The 7,424-nt window shown below is 37.9% G+C and overlaps 1 long non-coding RNA gene across 1 annotated transcript; it reads right to left on the bottom strand.

Annotated features, from left to right (window-relative positions):
• Positions 1-408: 408 nt before the first annotated feature.
• LOC127009620 (uncharacterized) lies at positions 409-7,418 on the bottom strand. The gene is made up of 2 exons (XR_007762113.1): positions 6,757-7,418; positions 409-2,271 (listed from the first exon to the last, which is right to left on the bottom strand). It is a non-coding gene; the product is annotated as an uncharacterized LOC127009620 (long non-coding RNA).
• Positions 7,419-7,424: the final 6 nt, after the last annotated feature.

Below are 7,424 nucleotides of genomic sequence, written 5' to 3'. Positions count from 1 at the left end.
GTGTTGCAGAGGGGGGGCGGGATTTGAATGGAGCTATGAGTACTGTATGAAGAATGAATGATTTGTATGGTATGGAAAATCCATGGAGAAACTTTAATTTCACTTCAGTTCTATGGAACTATTATATTTTGACATTAGCAAAAATGTGAAGAGTAAAACCAGTGGAGATGAATATGCTCTGAAACATATGTTGAGTGTGAGGGGATGACATGGTAAAAAGTGAGGAAATGCAGACTTGTAAATGCTGATATGTGACAGGGGAACAATGGAAAGCATGCCAAGATGTATGCATATATTGAGAGACTGGAGGAAAGTGGTGAGTGTGCACCAGTGAAGCTAGTGGTGATGGCAAACAGATTTCTTACCTGATGGATTGGACAAGGCATTGGCTCCATAGAAACACCTGTAGAAGGATGTCTGGAATAGATTTATTCAGTCATCAAACCTAGGATTCTTCAAAGTATCAACTAACAGAAGTAGGGCTATGCTGATATCAATATATTTTCCTGACACCAATAAAAAGGCACATTATTCAGCTGATACCCATACTCTGATAGCTTCCCAATACTGATATGAATACTGATACTTATTATTGAAATGATTCTGATAGCAATATCAATACTCATCACTAACATTCACCTTGTAATCACCACCATGGGATAAAATATGTACACATTCATGCAGTCATTTCACAACCACTTTGTCATATAAGCAATTTCATGCCGTCATATTTCCACACTATCACAAGGTATCCTACACTGTCTTAGACATCATTACATTTTCAGCAACATTGTCACACTGTCAAATAAGTTACAAAACATTACATACTGTCAGTGTCTTCAAGTGTAGAAAATTAGAATCAGTTACAGCATCAGCAAATCTGTTGTGGCAAACTGGATGAGCGCTGTTGCACATGACTTTCCAATCTTGTCAGTGGAACAGAATTAGTCAGATGTGAACTGATCAAGTCTAAATAACAATTAAAACAAGTTTTCTATATTTACATCACAATCTGCATTTCAGTATATTATTTCCATAAGGTTAACCTTAGCTGTTTCTGTGAAGTTAAACTGCTTGTTAAGTTTTGATGAAATTAGTTTCAGTGGCATTCTCAACTTTTCATTAATATGGAACTTTTTTTATATATTTTATGATATGATACTGACTCCATCATCATAACTATTTGCAGTATATATGAATATATGCAGCCATGCTAAGAAAAATCTGTGGAATATAAAGAGATGGGCTGGAATTTATGAGATTAATGTTCAGCTATGGTGTGAGAATGTCCTCAGATGATTTTGGTATATGATGAGAATGGACAAGGAAATTGTAGCTCAAAGGAATGTTAGTATATTGTGGGGTTAGGAGGTTGCAAAGAGTAGGGATGAGGGTTAGAGGACAGGTGTATTGTCTGAGAGTAAATTAATGAAACTGCATGTGAGTATTATGGTAGGTGTCCTTCAGGAACTCAGGGAAACTAGTGAGCCTACTGCTAGAATGATGAGCATTATTACCTCAGTTAGGCATGTTGTAATTCTTTGTGCATGAAAGCTAAAAGGCAAAAATATGAAGGTTGTCATAGGACTTGAAGTTCCTGTGATAACTTAATTCTTCACATTTAAATGTCTCATGATTTGAATATAAATTTATATCTTTGAATTTACAAAGAAATATTTACTCCAGGAATTTATCAATCCAAATCATGCTAGTTATAACTAAGAACTTCAAACCTCGATGGGGGGTAGTGATGTGCTGGAAATATTATAGTTTCAAAGATGAGAAAAGTGAGAAAATGAAGAAGCAGAATATCATTGATAATTTCAGATTGGTTTATATCCAGTTCATTGCAATTGCTCCTTTTTGACTGTGAGTTTTAGGGGATTATAAGCTGGGGGATTGTATCCTACTACAGTATTAGAAAGTGAAAGGGTGCAGGACACCAACAAAGAGTCCACAGGCCTTAAGCTACAGTGTAGTTTTTGACGACACTAGAATGTGCGCCTCATATTTTTGGGGTCGAGGTTCAGATTTCAGGCAGAATGTCACAGAAAAGATTTGTTTTCTTGAATAGACTAGATTCTTGTGTGCGTCATGAAGTGAATAGATGAAAAGACCCCCATGACTCCAGACCTACTGATCAGTTTTGCCGTACATCGACTTGTTTTCACTTTTTATCCATTGATTCTATTTCCTCCTCTTCTCAAGAAGTCTCAGGGGTTCCTTTAAGCTCTTCTGCCATGCGAAATCTCAGCATCTTGTCTCCCCCAACTGCAATACAAATTTTCATTAGGTTTAATATGGCAATCATGATTGTCAATGTATGTCATCCTTCGATCCTGTTCATTATTTATATATCAAAGAGCCAAGAAAGCAACAATGAAGTTGATTAATTGAATAAATTTTCCTTTATATTTATAGTCAGTATGAATATTATGGTTAAAAAATTGAAATTTGAACAGACATAATATATAGCTTGCTGCACACATTATTCATGTTCTATTTCATCTCATAATCAAAGAGCATTAAGTATTATCATTAACAGTTTATCAAATATTTTTCCCATAAGTTGTATACTTGCAGATGTTTCTTTGATTCATCCTGTTTTAATTATTTATTTATTTATTTTTCCTCTCAAAATTCAGTCATTCATCATAAACCATCGTCCTTATTTGAACATTGCCTTTTATGATCTTTCTATATTCTTCCTACATCTGGTAAGTTTATCTTGCATTAATTTTCAAATTCACTATGGTCGTCGACCAATGATTTTCTGTTTGTTGGATATACAAGCACTGAAAACTCCCTTAATCTCCATGCTTATTTTTTCGCATCTATGCCATCCATCCTCGTTGCCTTCTCAACATTTGGTTCAGTTATTTTAGAACTCCCATGCATAATTTACATGTATCAGTCACCCGGCATTTCTTCTGTACAACTTTTCACTCCTTCAGATTCCTCAATACTGATGTGTGCATATCCATTCATTAATTTTTCAAAATTGCATTTCTAATGATTCTCATGCCATCTTTATTTCCAAATGTACTAATTTTTATTGTATGCACACTTATATAATACAAGTTTACAGTTACCATAAAAGATCATTGGGATGAAAGAAGAATGACACTCACAGGATAAAGGGGAGTGATGGGGTGCTCGTAAAAAGGAATGAGGAGAGAAAGGAGGTATGAAAGAATAATTTTCAATTTGTGATTAATGAAAGTATGGGAGAGAAAGCAGAAGTGGGCAGTAGTGGCCTAAGATTAAAGTAAGACAGCCATTTCAATAGGGGGAGGTGAAGTGGATGAGATAGAGGAAGTAATGAAGTTAAAAGTAGGAAGGGCCCCTGGCATGGCGGTGTAGTTGCAGAGTGGATGTTATGGCTATGTGAGCTATCATGGGAGCAGGATGAGGTGCCAGAGGATTGGAGAAATGCCAATGATGTTCAGGTGTACAAAGGAAGAGGAAGTAGGGATGAATGTAAAAGTTATAGGGGAATAAGTTCACTTAATGTTCCACGAATTGTATATGAAAAGGTTTTAAATGAGGGAATGATGAGAATAATCAGTATAAGTAGGCAATGAACAAGGGGATTTTAGGAAACAGGGGAGATGCATGGATCGAGCTTTTGGACTGAAAATCATAGTTGAAAAATACCAAGAGAAAGACAGAAATATGTTTGCTGCTGTTATGTACTAAGGCCTATGACAGTGTGTACAGGAAGGGTTTCTGGGATGTCCTGAAGATATATGGTGTGGGAGAGCATTTACCTGCAGGGTCTTTTTGCAGGCTCATGAGTGCCTTGTTGCATGTGAGCAGGGAGCTGAGGGAGAGTTTTGGTATTATACTGAAACCAGATTGGCAAGATCGTTTTTGCGTTGACTCTTGCTGGTCTTTTCCTCCCCGTCACTCTGCCACACAGTCCCAACTCCTATTTTTTCCTCTCATATGTTAGCTATTTGTAACTTATGAGAGGAAGAGATAAGTGTTGGAGCTGTGTAGCAGAGTGGCAGGGAGGAGGACCTGCAGGAGCCAACCCAAATATTTTCTCACCAATCTGGTTTCACTATAGTGGAGGTGTGGGACAGGGGTGTACGTGTGGTGTCACCATTGCTGTTTAATGTTGGAATGGATGGTTGTATAAGAGAAATGAAAGCCAGAGTAGGGGAATTAAGTTAAAGGAATGGAGCAGTCTTTGGTGCCAGGCCTTTTTGCAGATAATACAATGTTGTTGTCAGAAAGTGGCAGGATGCTGCAGAGGATTGTGGATGACTTTCATATGGTGTATAAGAGGAGAAAAGAAGAGAGGATGGAGAAAGTATTTGAGTTTACTTAGAAACAGTTTTATATAAGCATGGATTCATGCAAGGAGAGATAAGTGAGAGGGTAGTGAAGGGCAGACAGGTAATTTTGTGCTTTAGAGAGAGTCATGAAAGGAAGAAGTGTGAGTATGGGAGTAAAGAGTGTTATAAGAAAGTGTCCTCTCAATCTGTCATATGCATCAGAGATATAGATGTGGAATGTAGCACAGCAATCATGAATATGCACATTAGATATTCATGTGACATGTCAAGATGCTATGGAGAAAGTAATTAAAGCATATATTAGAAGTTTGGGATAGATATAACTGCAAAGGGAGGGATTGTGGAGTGGTTGAATGGTTGACGTATTGTGCTCTGAGATGGTTTGGATGAGAATGAATGAGGATGATTATGTGAAGAGACTGTATGACGGCAGGATTTAGAGGTAAGAATGTCAGGAGACCACCAGTGAAACAGGCCAGTAGGTGTGGATGAGTATTGGAGAAAAAGAGTTGATAGGAAAGGGGACTGAGTGTGCTGAAAGGGAGTGCCAGAACAGAGAAAACAGGTGACTTCTGCTGTGTCTACCCTCTTGAATGAAGTTCTCGGGAGGGAACAGGGCATCAGAGATATACATATATAGATAGAGGAATATTGTGGATGCCAGCACCAATCCCTTCATGACTCTGCTTGTTACTTTCATTCATAGCTGCTTATTATATAGGGTACCTTATCTAAAGCTTTCTCCAGACCATAGTACACACAATCCACCCACGTATTTTTTCTCAGCTTGTCAGTCACCCTTGAGTAGAAAATGAACAAATTAGAAACACCCAATTTTCTACTTCTGCATCCAAACAGATTTTGTCAAAATTTCCATCTCCAATTATTTTATCCAGCTCTTTCAAAAGTCTCTTGCACAATTTTGAGACCACACTAACAGGGACACTGACCGATCTATAAATCAGGGGTTCTTTTTTGTTTTCCCTCGCAAATTTTTAGTATTTTGACCCTCTTTTACTCCTGTGGCACTTTCCCTTCTGCTAGCGAACACATAATTAGGCAAACAATTTATTTCCGCTAGTTGTTGTTAGTGATTGTATGAAAAGGGAGACTGCCAGTTGGGTGGATTGATATAATTGTCGAAGGAGTGGTGGAAAGGGGATTGTAAATGTTGTGAAAAGGGTATCAATGAACAGGCAGATATGGAGACTCATCTGTTGTGGCAATTCCTGCCAGGGAAGTTCATAGAAAGGAAGAGGGCATCAGAAGGTGACATCATTGTGAGTTTACATAAACTGCTTCAGTCCCATCTGTTCCTCTGAATGGTACACACAAAAGCACAGAGTATGTCACCTTTGCCTATCTATAAAGCTTTGAGGGTGAGTAGTACCAAAGTATTACATTTAAAATAAATAATTAAAATAAAATCTTACAAAAATATCGTAGGAAATATAGCACTGCTCACCGTGTTTTATTTCTTGCAAATCAAGGCTATATTAGGCAAAATCTGGCTACTCCATCATCTCACTGTCCTTTCATCAAGCTGATGCAAAGGTGTGAAATCAGGATTCGTAGGAGTTAAGCACATGGTGCCATATTCTCATGAGAATGTATGTGAATATTTACAGTGAAATAATATGGTACACTGGCCTCAAGTCCAATGCGTGATTGCCCAGGGCATTTCATGTCCAACACAGCAATGTATTTAAAATGGTTCATCACACAACAAATCCTGGTCGACAAGTGACTCGATCAAATCTGCAGAAACTTCTGTGGAAAAATCGTCCATTGTGTACTACACTTGCCGCTACCGGCCAGTCAAGTGAGAGTATGGTGCATGACGGCAGCCAGTAATATGAGCAGAGCTTTCATGTGATGCGCAGAACTGCATTTTTTGGCCTAGGTCTGAGTTGCTTGGGTAGACCTGTCAGCCTGCCCCCACTACTACTGTATGCCCCATATCTTTGCAGGAAAGCAAAGTGTTCCCAATTCTCTGATAGAGACAGGGAACATAATCTACATTGCTGTTGTCTAACTACATATACAACATATACATAAGTTCACAAAACTACCAGGAGACAAAATGCTTTTCAAGCCCAGATGGCTTTCTGGTTAACCTCTTAAGGACAGAACTTAATATATGGATGGCTCATTTCACTGGTTGATCCTGCTTCCTGTTGCGTATTAGCTTTTTTACTGTGTTTTAAATCTGGACCCCTGGCTGTGTCTGGCTGATGAATGGGATGGTGGTGATGACGATACACCACTGTTTCAGTTTGCGTTTCTTTTGTGGTTGTTGATGTATTGTTCTGTTTTTTCCTTCTATTTTGGTTGATGGGACTAAAATAATTTCCTTTCAGTATTATTGGTGAGTAGTTTACAGGACATGTTTCTATTAAACTGGTGATAGGAACAGTTATATTTCATATTAGTAAGAGAGTAAATTTTGCACCTTGGGGAAGCATGCAGTTAGTGTCTCAAGCAATCCATTATGATATTGTTAAGGAACTAATGCACCCTTTCTCATCAGTGCTTCCCTTATTAGTCCTGTTTAGAAGCCAGTGGCCCTTGTTAGTAGCAGATTAAGGTTAGCCATCTTCATGCCCTTGTTGACCATCATCATCTGAAAAGAGGAAAGGGAAGGATAAGATTATAACAAATGCTGGTTATTTAAACTACTTGAAGTGCCAGGCAAGGTGATTTATACTGTATTTATTGTACTACGATGAAATCAGGATGACTGTAGCCATCCTGCAAAGTAATAACTAATTTCATCTAAACATATCCGGACAATACCTAATGCCATGAAGTTTGACTGATGATCAAGTCTGCATCAGCTTCAATAATGTGATTCAAAGATTCATGAAGCACTCAATGAAGGATCTTCCTACTCTGTGCAGCTTATAAAAGAAATGTATACTTACATGATGACGCATCAGGGTTGTAAGACAAGCAGTTACATTAAAGGAAGCTTCTAGATTTTTTTTATTCAGTAAATTTATGAATGAGTTTTAGTATGCCCTTCATTCCAAGCTTTAGGGCATGCATAGATTATTTATCAGGAAGTCTCAGTCAGTGTCTGAATCTACAACAGTAATTTCACATGAAAGATATGTGTGT

Source organism: Eriocheir sinensis, chromosome 41, assembly GCF_024679095.1.
Source record: "Eriocheir sinensis breed Jianghai 21 chromosome 41, ASM2467909v1, whole genome shotgun sequence".
Lineage (NCBI taxonomy): Eukaryota > Metazoa > Arthropoda > Malacostraca > Decapoda > Varunidae > Eriocheir > Eriocheir sinensis.
The sequence above is the reverse complement of the archived record's forward strand: the minus strand, read 5'-3'. Positions and strand labels throughout refer to the sequence as shown.